Raw genomic sequence first — 13369 nt, 5'->3', positions numbered from 1 at the left:
TGCCACAGCAGCACTATGCAATATCAGCACTATGCCTGCCATATCAGTGTCTTTGGTGTTTCTCCCTTGGAAGTGGAAGTACAATTCACATGAAAAATTCAAGTGGTTGTGTATGTTCATCTCTGGGGGTACATCTCTCTTCTTTCCTCCTCGCTTCAAGAGAAAAGGTATGCTGGGCTTTTTAAAAGAAATTTATCTCAAAACCAATGAAAGAGCCAGTTAAATATACTTTGCTAGCAAATGTTAATATTCAAACCAATAATTTATTCAAAATACCATTATTATCTCATAAACTCTGGTTCCTAAATCCTTTCTTGAAATTCTATGGTCTTTCGTTACAATCAAACTTTGATTTTTCTTCAATTGATTTTTCTCTCTTAATTATTGTCTCTCACATGTCATCTAATCCCTCCTTTTACAAAATAGCTAGGATGGCATTAACCACGTTAGTGAAGACCCACTTAACTGCTAAGAAATTCTCCCTGAATCTCACCTAACTGCAAAAGTAAAGCAGAACAATGTTTTGGAGCATAGGTAGAGCCATTAGAAAAACACCCAAGTTTCTTTGAGGCATTTCTGCTTGGAGAAGCAGTTGGAAATGAATTGGGCAATTGTCCACGTCACTGGGAAAGAGCTTCTAAAGCTCATTTTGCTGAGTACCAGCGGTGATGGGGGCATTGGCATTGGCAAGCTCCCCTGTTTGGCTCAGCCCCTGGTCTGAGCTAGACTGCTGGTGGGTTTGGTAGCCCCTGTCTCCTCTTTGCTGAGTTTTGTCTCAAGTCAGTGGATGAAGGCAGCACTCACTCTCTTTCCCAAGCCTTTTCACAATGAAAGCCCGCTGATTGCATGGTTTCAGCCTCCAACTTCTTGCCTCATACTTCTTTTAGATGTTTCTATTGCTCAGCTACCTGGTTGCATAAACCAGCCTAATGGCTTCATATTAATCTTGAATGAAAGGCCATAATTAGGCCTGTCTACTTCAGCAGCATTTAACCTAATGCAAACAGAGAGAGAACAGACCCATGCACAAGAATGTTACAAAACCTAAAGTAGAGGGGCTTTCTTTTCTGACAAGCACTACAGCTGCACAGTATTAATACAGGAGCTCAACAGCTGCCTGTTCTGAAAACCTGCAAGAAAAAGCAGTGTTACCATAGCCCCTGCTTGGTTCCTTTACAGCAGCTGGTGCAGAGTCCCCCAGGATACCGAGGCCACCCTCAAGTTCAACTCTCCAATTACCCTTCAGAACCCGAATTATCATTCCATGTGAAGAGAGAAAATCCAGTGGGCCTACTGGTTTTTCTGGTGGCCACATGAACAACTTGTCCTCCACTTGACTGGGTGCTGAGTCCCTTCTCATGGTTTTCGATGTGACTTTACAGCCTGATCATCCATAGAAATGCCTCTGCCCACTTAGGAACCTTGTTACCTTCATCACCCAGGATCCTTGCATGGATCTTTGTTTTAATCTGGTGGGTAATGAGGCTCTGTCACACTCTACAGCTACCATAGTGGTGTTGCTATTGACCTTCATGAAGAGTCCAGATCAACAACTTACTATTAGCCAAAAGAATGTGGTTGATTACTCATGTACTGAATAATGTATCCTGGCACTTTGAGTGTGTTAGGACAGAGGCAATTTATTGGCCACTGTAAGTAGCAGAAGCAGCCCAATGGATATGCTTTTAATAAAGTGACTGGCATATTTGTTTGTGTTTACTTATTCCTCTTCTCCTGCACTACTAACCATGGGGTTGTTGTTGTCATCTGCAATGTATCCAGCACCCTCACCAATGCTCTTGTTTGGGATTTGGTATTTGAGCAGACTCAGGCCAGTGGAGAACCCATGGAGACCAGGCAGAGCCCAGTCTCTCTACAAAAAAGGCCAGTCTGTGGCAAATGGAGAGTACCTTTGTTCACCAGATTCCTTTGATGTTGTTATTGCCCTTTCTAAAAGTAGTTGCTGTTTATATATAAATATGTATATAAATATATATTGGGCTGTGTGTGTGCGTGTTCATTTGCACATTCATTTCAGTTCTGAATCCTGGCAAATACTTGCTTTTGGTGACCTGTCACAGCAGCAAGCTCCCCAGGTTAGCTGAGGACAAAATGGGTGCTCCGTGTCCAGTCCAAATATCCAAGCAGCTGGGGAAATTTAAAACTCCCTGTTATGTGTACTGTATTGAGAAAGAAATGTAATGATGAATTTCTGTTTCCAAGGAGAAGATAATTTCTTTATTTTGGAGTCTCCTAAATGAGGGGGGAAGGGAGGAGGATATGGGGAGCGGGAAGGGTGGTTATATTACAGAGACAAAGTGAATTCACACTGAAAAAGAAAGTAACTTCAGCTAGGCAAATGTGAGTTATTTCTGCAGGAGAACCTGTTCAGGTGGCAGCAGACAGCATCCTGAAATGAGGTTTCAAGGATAGCTTGTTAAAGCAGGCTTCCTTCCTTCATTTTTCCTTCTCAGTCTCTGCCCTGTTTTGTTTATGCTGCCCATCAGTCTTGGGCTTAATTTGTATTTCCAATTGTTCCTATAGCTCCAGCTCCTGTTGTTGTTCCTTCCCACCCAGCTGGGCAGCTGTGGTGACAGGCTTCGGGCCAGGGCTGCCCCAGCCCTGCTCTGCCTGCCTGTGGCCTGGTGCTGGCTGGGGCAGCACCCTTCTCACCTGCCTCAGCTTTGAATTTGTGGCATACACAATAACAACATGGCTTGTTTGTGTTCTGCCAGTCTCCCTGTGCTGTATAACAGGGACAAACTTTCTCTTCTATGTGCAGTGCTTGTGTCAATACACAGGACTTTTACACTTAGTGTGATCTTTGTCCCACACAGGGCTCAGGAACCTGATTAGAGCCTTCTCCTTCCCATGGGATCAAGCAAAGATATGTGGTGCCAAGGGAGATTCTCTGCTTTTGAGGCAGCACCTTAGAAAGGCTGCAGAGCGGAGTCATGGGATATCCAACCTTTGTTTTTGTACTGACCTCCCCATTTTCTCATTTCACTCCTTTTTACTGTAGTGGAGTCAGTTCAACAGCTTTGGCTACAGGAAGATTTTGAAAAATGTGGTTTGTCTCTTTCTCAAGAAACAAGGAGTCACACTGGCTGATTTGCCATCCCCTCTGCCTGGGAAATCAAAGTCTCAAGTCTCTTCAAAATAATATCCCCAAAGGCCATTTCTCTTCCCAGCCTCAGTTGTTGTTTCTGTTTATACTTGTTTTGTTTAGCTGGCTATTGTTATTGTGGTTTGTCATTATTTCCAACCCATTGGGGTGGATCACTAGACCAAAAAAAGGACATAGACCCCTCAGAGGGACCAGAGTCCCAGTCTCCCAGGTCAGTACCCACGCTGAGAGGATGCAGACTCATCATTCTCTTTTTCCAGTCCCATGAATCCTCCTGGATGAATGCAAATGCAGTGAGCTCTCACTGTCTCTATGCCCCTGAATAGTCCATGGCCTGCTGGATATCCTGGGAAGTTGTGAACTTGTGCTTTTGACTTTCTCAGGGCCAGGAGGAGCCAGTACTGCATCTCCAGCCACTGGAGCACTATCCTGCTTCATAGGTTACTCCATCAGAGAAGGGAACCATCACCAAATTCCTTCAAGCCAGCGGCTTAGCAAAGAAAAACAGCAGCAACTTCTTGTTTTTGAGAAACTTCATGCTGTGGACATGTAGAAAGTGAGCCAGAAGTGTGTCATTGACATTAAGATCCCAAGAGGATTTTGGCAGGGCAACACCTTGTTTCTGGATCCTGAAAGGAGATGAACATTTAGTCCTTAACAGCATGAAGCCTGAGGCTCTGCTACAAATCTACAAAAGCACAGCTCTAGGACCTCATAAGGAATTTTAAACTCATAAATTTATCAGAATTTAAGCGGTAGGGTCAAACATTAGCAGTATAAAGGTTTTCTGGATTGTGTGCTTACATTGCACCCCACCATAGGTGCTAAATCCCTTTTAGGTGGGTCAGATGTTTTGCTTCTGTGAGAAGAAATGTGCAGCTTCAGTAACTCACATGTCTGGAAGAGGCTTGAGAAATCTGTTTCTGCAGGCTGCATTGGCACCAGAGCTGGCTCTGAGGTCTGGGTCTGTGGGAGCAGCCTTCTTCCTTGGTGGTGTCAGTGCAGAGCTGGCACCACTGCCACCACCTTGTAGGTGACTCTGGGCACCTTGTACACTTTGGGCTCGACTGGGCAACCACGATCACTGATTGAAGTGATATGCTGAAATAGGTTCAGTTTGAAAAATTGGCTGTATTTAAGTATGACAGAAAAGAAGACCTAAAGTCTTAGTGTATTGCTCTTGGGGAGTTTTCACAACAAATTTCTGGATACCAATCTAATCTGCAGTGTCTCCTGGGGCCGGATCCAGATTTGATCCTTTAAAAGATATTTATCTTCCAGTTTCATTTGAATACTGTGAGATTTCTGCTGCAGAAGATGGCAGGATTCTTGCCTGATTAACACCATTTCCTCTGCTGCCCATTATCATCAGTAAGAGCCTTACATGGTCCAAACCTTTCCCCTCACCCCATCTGTGATTAATGCCTTGAATGAACACTCAAATTCATAAAGCGTGGGTAAGAAAAAGCAATAGAAATATATTCAGATACACTTGAAATTGGTTTAGCTTGTTTTTTTGTTCTCTGTGTTCTCACGTAAGTAATGAAATAACAGTAGTTTTCTTATACAAATATTTATGTGCTATTACTAAATTTACCTGTGGTTTCCCCTCCACCCCAAAAAATTAATAAATTGCTGTTTTGCTAATACTGTGTTTGGTTTTTCTCCTGTGCTGTTATCAGGCCAGAACTAAGAGTCATTCCTTCTTTGAAGAAGCTCAGACAAGTGGGTAAGCCAGGCTCAATGTCCCCAGGGGAAAACTTACTTCATTTCTGAAACATTAACAACAGCAATCAAATGAAATGTGAGTATTTTCAGAGTACATTCTGTGCCTTAGGACATTTAAGCTAATTTCTTGAATAAAGGAACTTTTCAGTAACCTTAAAGAAGCGTGCCCTGAAAAGACAGTTCTGAATACCAGCTATTTCTGACATGTACCATCTGCAGACAAATTAGTCTCAGGGAACCCACATGTTCCTGTTTTATCATCTTCAGGAGATTATTTTGTGTGTTTACATTGTGTAGCTTGCATATAGCGGCTGGTAGATGATCCTTCATCTGCTTGTATCTGGGATTGCTGTTTTGTGATGGTCCCTTAGAGACAACTTCTGCTGTTTCTTCTGCCTGTTGCTCACTTTGTCCCCAAAGTGGAGAACAGGGTTTTATCTGGGGTCTGGTGACTCAAAGAAGATGATCACCTGATCCGTTTTCAACTTGTTTCCCAGCAATATTCTTTCCATGCAAATACCACCAGCCACTGCTGCCATAAGGTGTGTGGGTTGGTGCACCTTGCCATGCCTGGAGAAACATCTGGGACTGCCACATTTGCAGATAAAACCAAATTGCTTTGAACTGTATGCTATTTGCACAACTGTGGTTGGGGATGGTTTGGCCCATGCCTGGCAGACACCTGATTTGAATTGTTTTCCAGAGCTCTGTGTAAGTGCAGACAGTTTCTATCTGCTCTATCTCAGACTTCTAATTCTTAATGCCATCGGAGAATTGGCAAAATGAACAGATATTTTGGGGTTTATTTTCCCTGAGTGTCTCATCCTTGCATTTAAGCCTGAACATCTGAAAAAAAACACACTTAGCAATTAATGGAAACAAATCAGTCTTACAGACAAGGCAATGCATACGATCAGTCCACAAGCAAATGTGTATGTTTATGCCGGCAAGATGGATAAGCAGCTTTCTCCTTGCAACAGCATAGTTGTACAAGCCTTGTTTGAGCAATCGGAGCTGTGTCCATACTCGTAAATTAAACACGGTTGGGACTGTTCCCTGGTGCTGAGGCCAGGGAGATGGAAACAGTGCATCCATGTTCCCGACCTCCTCTGTCCCCCTTGCTCTGCACACAAGCTGCCTGTTGAGAGTGGGCCCAGCCCATGCCAGCTGTTGGCCTGCGCTTGGGAATTGTTTGGGAAAGTTGGCCCTGGCTCTGCTGTGCCAGGCGCTGCGCTAACAATTAAGCAGCACAGACAATTGCCTTCCAGCGCCTGGAAATGCTCCCCAGAGCTGTTTCATTTACCAGGATGGGCATTAGCTTTGGATTCCAGCTTTGACAGATTCAGCTTGGCTTCCCCCAACTTTAAAAGGAGGGAAGCAAACAAACAAACCCCCATGGCATTCAGGGGAGCAGTTCTGCATGTGGTCCTTCTTAGAGCCTGAGAAATATGCAAATACACAGGCTCTATTGATTTGCTTCAAATTGCTCTGCATTGACAATAGAATAAAGACAAAAAGCAGAAATTACCCAGAAAATTGCCTCACTATAATGAAAAGGAAAAATAGCAGTATTTTATTTTATTTTATTTTATTTTATTTTATTTTATTTTATTTTATTTTATTTTATTTTATTTTATTTTATTTTATTTTATTTTATTTTTTATGTTGGTTTGGTTTGGTTTAGTGGGTGACAGAGCTTGAGGAAGAAGTCTAGTTGCAGGGTTCAATGAAGAGGCTCTGCAGGGCAGAAAAAAGGGGAGGAAATATTCAGAAATGTTCCTTTTAAAAAGGGAGACAGAGAGGAGAGAAAAGAGGTCTAATCCCTTTGAAGCTTGCAGTTTTATGAGAGCTATGTCCTTGGGAACTGTGCACCGAAGATGACTAGAGCCGCTTCAGGCTTTGCAAAATTACTACAAACATAAGGTAAGTGGCTTTATCATAAAATTGGAGTGGCCATTAAAACTTCAAAGGAGAGGTATGACCTGAATTTTACCTGTCACAGTCTGGAGTATTTATTAGAGGAAGATTTGATTCCTTTCTTTAGTTAACAACCTGATACTCACGTGAGGTCATGAGCCAGATTATAGTTTTCATTGGTGGGATGACAGATTACATGTTAATATTTTATTGCTCCTGACCTTGGGAATCTATGAACCATTGGACAGGTGAGAAGTGAAGAAAACTCAACCTGGCTCCTTTAGTAATGAGAGCATATTTCTAATACCTGAGTGTGGTTGTAGTGGTAGCTGTCCGTTGACTAGCTCCAAATTTGCCTGGCTTTGACAGGACACGCACCTTGGAGGTTGTTAGGGATTGTAGTGCTTGCTTTAGGAGCCTTGCCAAGCAGTGACACTGCTCCTTTACTGAAAAAACCTTGAAATTAGAATACCTCAAAGGAGGGGCAGATTCAGCAGTCAAAATGGTAGTGAAAGACACTGTGATAAAGCCAGGAACACCCCTGTGTTTTTCAAACTTTGCTCCTTCCTCCTAAATCTGCTGCTGGTTGGCTTTACTTGAGCCAGAGCATTTCAACATCTTGTCATCTCACAGGCACAGGTGATTCCTTCCTTTCATTCTTGGTGGTGCTGCCAAGTTGGTCACCTCTTCTACTGCCTTGGTTCTTTCTCATTTTCAACCTTCTATTTTCCATACTTTGAAACTCTTCCCCTATAGACAGGGGCTTCCCACCTTCCCTTCCAGTATTTTCTGTTATTCTTCTGCCCACCCCCAATAAGTGCTTTTAATGTCCCTTTTAAATGAGCAATTGCCACACAGACCTTTGGCATCCCAGTCTGCGTGCATTGCACCCTAGTACGCACTTGTGGGAATACTCTTGCCTGCAGCTGTGCTTGTAAATGATCGGAATAGTTTTACTAATATTTGCATTAGACTGAGATGCCTATTGTTTTAAGAGAACATTGTAACAGCATTTTAACAGTACACACAGAGGATCCTCTGTAAAACTGTTAATCTGTACATTTCAAAGTTAGCGAAGTAACTTCTGCAATGTCCTGTCTGAGGAAATAGAAGCATTATGAGCTACCTTGGCTGAGGCCAGTTGAGAGCAGAACCTGTGGGTGTGTGTTCTGAAACAAATACTGGCCCTTGTAACCATTTGCAAATAGTTTCCTCTATACAAATTTAAAATTGAGGTTCCAGTGGTCCCTAGGTGCCTAATCCTGGACAACTGTCAAGATGGCAAGCTTGATAATACTGCTAAAGGTATCTCTGTGATCAACTGAAGAACTGTGGTCCTTTTGCTTACTAGGAGTAATGATGGTGCTAGTCAGCTTTTCCATAAAAGGCTTATTACAGAACTACTTTTCCAAGGACTGAGAGGTCCACAAGATATTTTACATTATCCTCCTATTGGGGTGCCACTAGCATGGCATCTCTGGTAGCCTAGTCGTGGCAGAAAAGGAAGGGTAAGGAACTCCTTGAAAAGGAAGACTGTAAGAATGGAAAACTGGATTTGTGTCAATTTCTAAGCCAGTGATTGCTATGGTACATAGAAGTAAAGTAGACATATACAATCTAGTAGTTATTATTTTAAATGCAAAATTGTCTACAGACAGTCCTACGACAGGACTGGCTCAGACCTCTTCCAACAGCATGATTAAACTTGCAGATAAGGTTGCAATCTTTGAAATAAAAGAAAAAACAAACTACAACAACAAAGGAAAATGACAACAAAACAAACCCAACCCAATCCAAAAGAAAAATCAGCAATCTGGAGATGAAAGCCTGTTTCCCCAGCTGAAGACTAGACTGTGTCCAAGCCATCCACTATTCAGCACTGAAGTGACTGAGAACTGCAACTCTCATGAGTCTTCAACCAAGATGTCTTTATCAAGTCTTGTGACCTCCTCTTTAGTGACCTAAAAACTGTCACCTCGTCTTGCTCTGAATCATCCTCTTTCCCTCCTCTTCCCTTGTTATCTCCCAGTCCTAGCACCAGATTATCCTGACCATTCATGGCCTATCTTTTCTTTCCTCCTTTCTCCTCCCCGTTGGAGCTGTGGTCAGTCTGGCTGGTGGCATGGCTGGATGTCCACCACAGCTGAGGTCATCTCACCATGTTGCTACCAGGAAGATCATTCCTCTTCCAAGACTGCAAGAGAGTGACTTATCTTATTCCTCACCACAGCAGGCTCATTGCACTTCCCCTCCTTTCTCCTACCACACCAGTACCCCAATCCCCTCACGTAAGAAAAAACTGGGATTAAATTGTTCCACCACAGCTATAAGCCACAGCAAAACTGGCCTAACTGGTTAGAGACCAGCCAAATAGCAATACAGTGGATCATGTGTCATGGGTACTTATAGAAATGAAATGTCACAGCACTCACATAGGGAAAGAAGACTTGGTCTCAGGCCATGAGGTATAAAAAAGCTTTGCTGGAATTTTTGCCAGTTGAAACTGATCATAAACTACTTATTGCCATTGCTAAAAGAGGCTTGGCAAGCATCTTGCTGGGAAACATTTTTTTTTGCCAGTTACAAAGATGAGTTAGGAACTGAATGCAGTCCTGAGCAAGATTTGTGAATTAAAGAGAATGTTTTGAGCACCTTAGAAAAAAATGCCACAAAATTATGTCCAGAGGTGTGTTATTTATATTGGAGTTTTATTTAAAAGCCTGTCTGAGAAAAAAATATGCAGTGTGGCTGTCATCTATAAGGACATAATCCCCAAAAAAGGAGATGAAACTTTCAGCATATTTCTAGGAAGGTCTATTTCCAGTTTCTATCATCAGTGTTAAAAGAAGCTCTTAAGACTAGTAGGATTTTTGTTTAAGTGGTGAGGAGAAAGAGCCTCAAAGTGTTATAATAAAGATGAGTGCTTTAAAGAATAATGTGAGTAGCACAAAAGCTATCTAAGAAAGGTGGCAGAGACTGGCTTTAGGCAAACAGAGAAATCTCTAAAGGTTTGACCTGTGTTTTTGATAGGTGACAAAGAATTCAGTATTTCAGGCTAGGGCTAGAAATAGCCTAAGCTCCTAGACCCAAATAATCATAATGGATGAAAATGCATGCATTTATTTAGCAAAAAAGTTCTACTTGCAAGTCCAGACAGATCACGTCAAGTATCTTTTTTACTGGACAGGGTGCATTATAGTCTGATTGTGTGTCAGAAGTCAAGCAAAAACTAAGTAACAGGATAAATTGAGCAGTGGATAGTGTCTGAAGCAGGAACCAGTTGCATCCAGCCTCTCTCTTGGTGTCTGATTCCCTGCAGAGCTGGTACCAGCCCACTGCGAGGACTTGCTACAAGCCAGCCTGGTCACACTGCTGTAGCCTCTTGGCTTTGTCAGGTCAAGTCCACTTGGTTTTTTCTTGCCACTACACCATATCCACTCCATTCCTGTGTTTCCCCAGCCCTGCTTCCTATTTCCAAGCTTTTGTGTGAAGAGCCCTCCTGTTCCAACACTGTCTTGTCTTTTCGTATCCTGACCAGTCTTTCCTCATGCCCAAAATGCTCGTTTCCATTAGTAAACCATGGTCACGTAGTTGTTGTCTTCCTCTTTCTCAAGCTTCTTATCTGGACTTGCTGTCTGTGTTTACACCATTGGACCCAAGAGTGCTTCCCAATTCCCATGTCTGGATGTGTGGTTAGTCATGCCCCAGCTCTGTGTTGAGATGGAAACCTGGACATATGTGCTGGATGGGAGCTGCAGCGTGTCTCAACAGGCCGAGCCATTCAGATGACCAGGAAATGAGGGCCCCAAGACATGCTGCAGAGCAAGTAAGTACAGATACAGCCACTGTTTCTCAGCTATCTGGCTCTTCAGTCCCAGGTCTCAGTCCAGTTTTCCATTCTCAGTCATCACTCCTGTCTCCACACCCAGCCAGCATAGGTTTCTGTTCCCTGCTTTGGGACAAACTCTCAAAACTTATCCTCCCAGTGGATCCAATTCTGATCCCCTGGTCTGACTTTGATGTCTCACCCTTCAAACCACATCTCTGCTTCTTCCTCCCGCTGCCTTGTTTCTTTCTCTTGTTTCTTGAACATGATCCCTTCCCACTCCTAACCACTGCCACTAAGCCATGAAGAAAGGCTGCTTTGCTTCAGCCCAGCTACTTTGTGGGGGCACTCAGGGCATAGTTCCACAGGGGTCAATGCTTCCACCTCTGGCCTGTAAAGGATCCTGTAGTCATTAAAGGTTTGATGCCAAGTGCCTTGGACATCCTGTTGACCACAGTGTGAGCAAAGACCTTGGTTTTTCATGCACAGTGAGACCAGATTCCTGCATGGGAGACTCAGAAAGAGATACCTGCCCAGACTTGCATGCCCTGCCTGGGACCATGTTTGTGCAGTGAGGTCACATGCAGGAACTTGTGAGAAATGTAGAGTTCAGTGATGCTGAAGCAATTTAGCCTGAGCTGGTTAAAACACCTGTTCAGATGAATGCTGAGCAGGTGCAGACCTCACATTTAAAAATTTTTCAACTTCCTGAGTTTGTGTAGTTTTTCATAGGGGCGGGAAAAGACACAGAACTAGGTCTGCCATTATTGTTGGACTTCGGAGATCTGACCAGAAAACATGGGAACCCAGGGCTGTTTAACAGAAAAGCCCAAGAATTTCTTTGCAGGCCAAAATGCCAAAATTTCTTTCAAAATATCACGGAAACAAAAAGAAAACCCTGCAGGACATTGACAGATAGACACCTGTAAAATTTCAGGCTATATTTTTACATTTTGACAGATTACATGCAATCTTACCTCAGTTGGGAAGTGCCTACATTTGTACCCTAAAGGGCTCTAGATGGGTGGGAGAAGAAGATAGAAGGCAAAGAACATGGTGTGTGAAGTCCAGTACTGCCCTGCACTCCAACTGGAGGCCAGATCATAAAATCATTGAATGGTTTGATTTGGAAAGGGTATTAAAAGTCATCTAGTTCCAACTACCTCCCTGCCATGGGCAAGGGCACCTTCCCCAAGCTCAGGGTGCTCAGAGCACCTTCCAGCCTGGCCTTGAACACTTCCAGGGATGGAGCATCAGTAAGGTCACTGGAGTCTCAACATTTTACCCCGCCTGCTGCGGGGCAGCCTTGGGCTGTGGTGTGTCACACCAAGCTCTGCTGGGGTGCTGCTGGGCCAGAAACCAGTGTGCATCCCTGTTTTACCCCTTTCTGGAATCATAATGTATACCCAGACCTAGTAGCTCAGAGGCCCTCCGCACATCCACACCTCTCAGGGACCTGCCAAATGGCTGATGTTTTATGCGGGTCAACTGCTGTCTCATTCCCTTGGTGCAGTGTTATTGCTCCCAGTACTGTGTTTTCCTTTCCCCCAGCCCACCTCTTCACTAGGTCCTTGCATAGTCTTCTTACACTTCATATTCTCTTGATGGTTCCTTGCCTCCTTTGAGGCATGCAAGTTGATGAAGGCATTGAAGTCTCCCAGCTGGCTGACACAAAACACCATGAAACAGCCCAGGTCACATACCACATCCAAGTCAGCCTAGCCCTAACAATCCACAATCCTTCGTATTCCTTCAGCTAGTACAGCCAAGAAGAGCTGTGACTTTCAGGTAGACCTGTCATACCAAACTCAAGCAATTTGCAGCTTCTTTGTTCCACAACTCTGTCAGGTTCTAGTCTGACCTGAATGGGAGAGGTATTCTGAAAACTGCTTTTGTTTATTTATTTTCAAATGTGCATACCACAAAAATTAGATTACGGTTTGGATTTTGTCACAGCTGTCTCCTGCAAGACTGATTCTGTTTGTAGCAAGTATTTTCTGGAGGGTTTCTTCTATTAATTATATGCTGCCACCCACTTATTTCCTTAAGGCAGATTTTGCATCTGTGATTTCTCTATGAAGTTTCCTTTCTTTAAGGTAGCACATCTCTAAGGTGGGCAGACAGACAGTGTAGAAAAGCTTTTTACAATCCAGGGGTCAAATATGTTTCTTCTGCTACATTGAGGGATAAAAAGTGCAGATAAAAAGTGTCTGTGTGACAGACAGCTTTAATTTACCCTGTGCTGTAAGCAATTGCAAACTAAGGACACAGTGGAGAATCCAGCATTGCCTTGATCTTGGAGTCCCACATACGCTTGACATTTGTAAACAAGGAAAAGCACAAAATAAACACAAAACAGTAAGAAGATTATAATTTGGAAATTTGTTAACATAATTTGGTTTTTCTTTACAGTTAAATGGCAGAGTGGTTGAGGCATCTTGCTGTGTACGGAGACCCAGTCATTTGGGTTGGAAACTCAGAGATTGAGGTTGACTACCAAAATAAACCTCACAGGCCAGCCACACACAGAGACATCTCTAACATCACTGTAAGTGTTAAGTTTTATGGTGCAGCATCTCTCTGGTGATGTAGTGAACAGTGCTCGACACACAGAAGAACTTCCAGCATATTCTATGTCTCCATGGGAAAACCTGGGAAACCTGGAAACTACGGTTCTGTGATACTGGAGGTGATCATAACCTCTCATGAGTTTGTCACTGCTCTTTAATGACAGATTTGCTGATACAGGAAATTTTGGGGCATCCATCTCT

This window comes from Passer domesticus, chromosome 2 (genome assembly GCF_036417665.1).
Source record: "Passer domesticus isolate bPasDom1 chromosome 2, bPasDom1.hap1, whole genome shotgun sequence".
Classification (NCBI taxonomy): Eukaryota; Metazoa; Chordata; class Aves; order Passeriformes; family Passeridae; genus Passer; species Passer domesticus.
The sequence above is the reverse complement of the archived record's forward strand: the minus strand, read 5'-3'. Positions refer to the sequence as shown.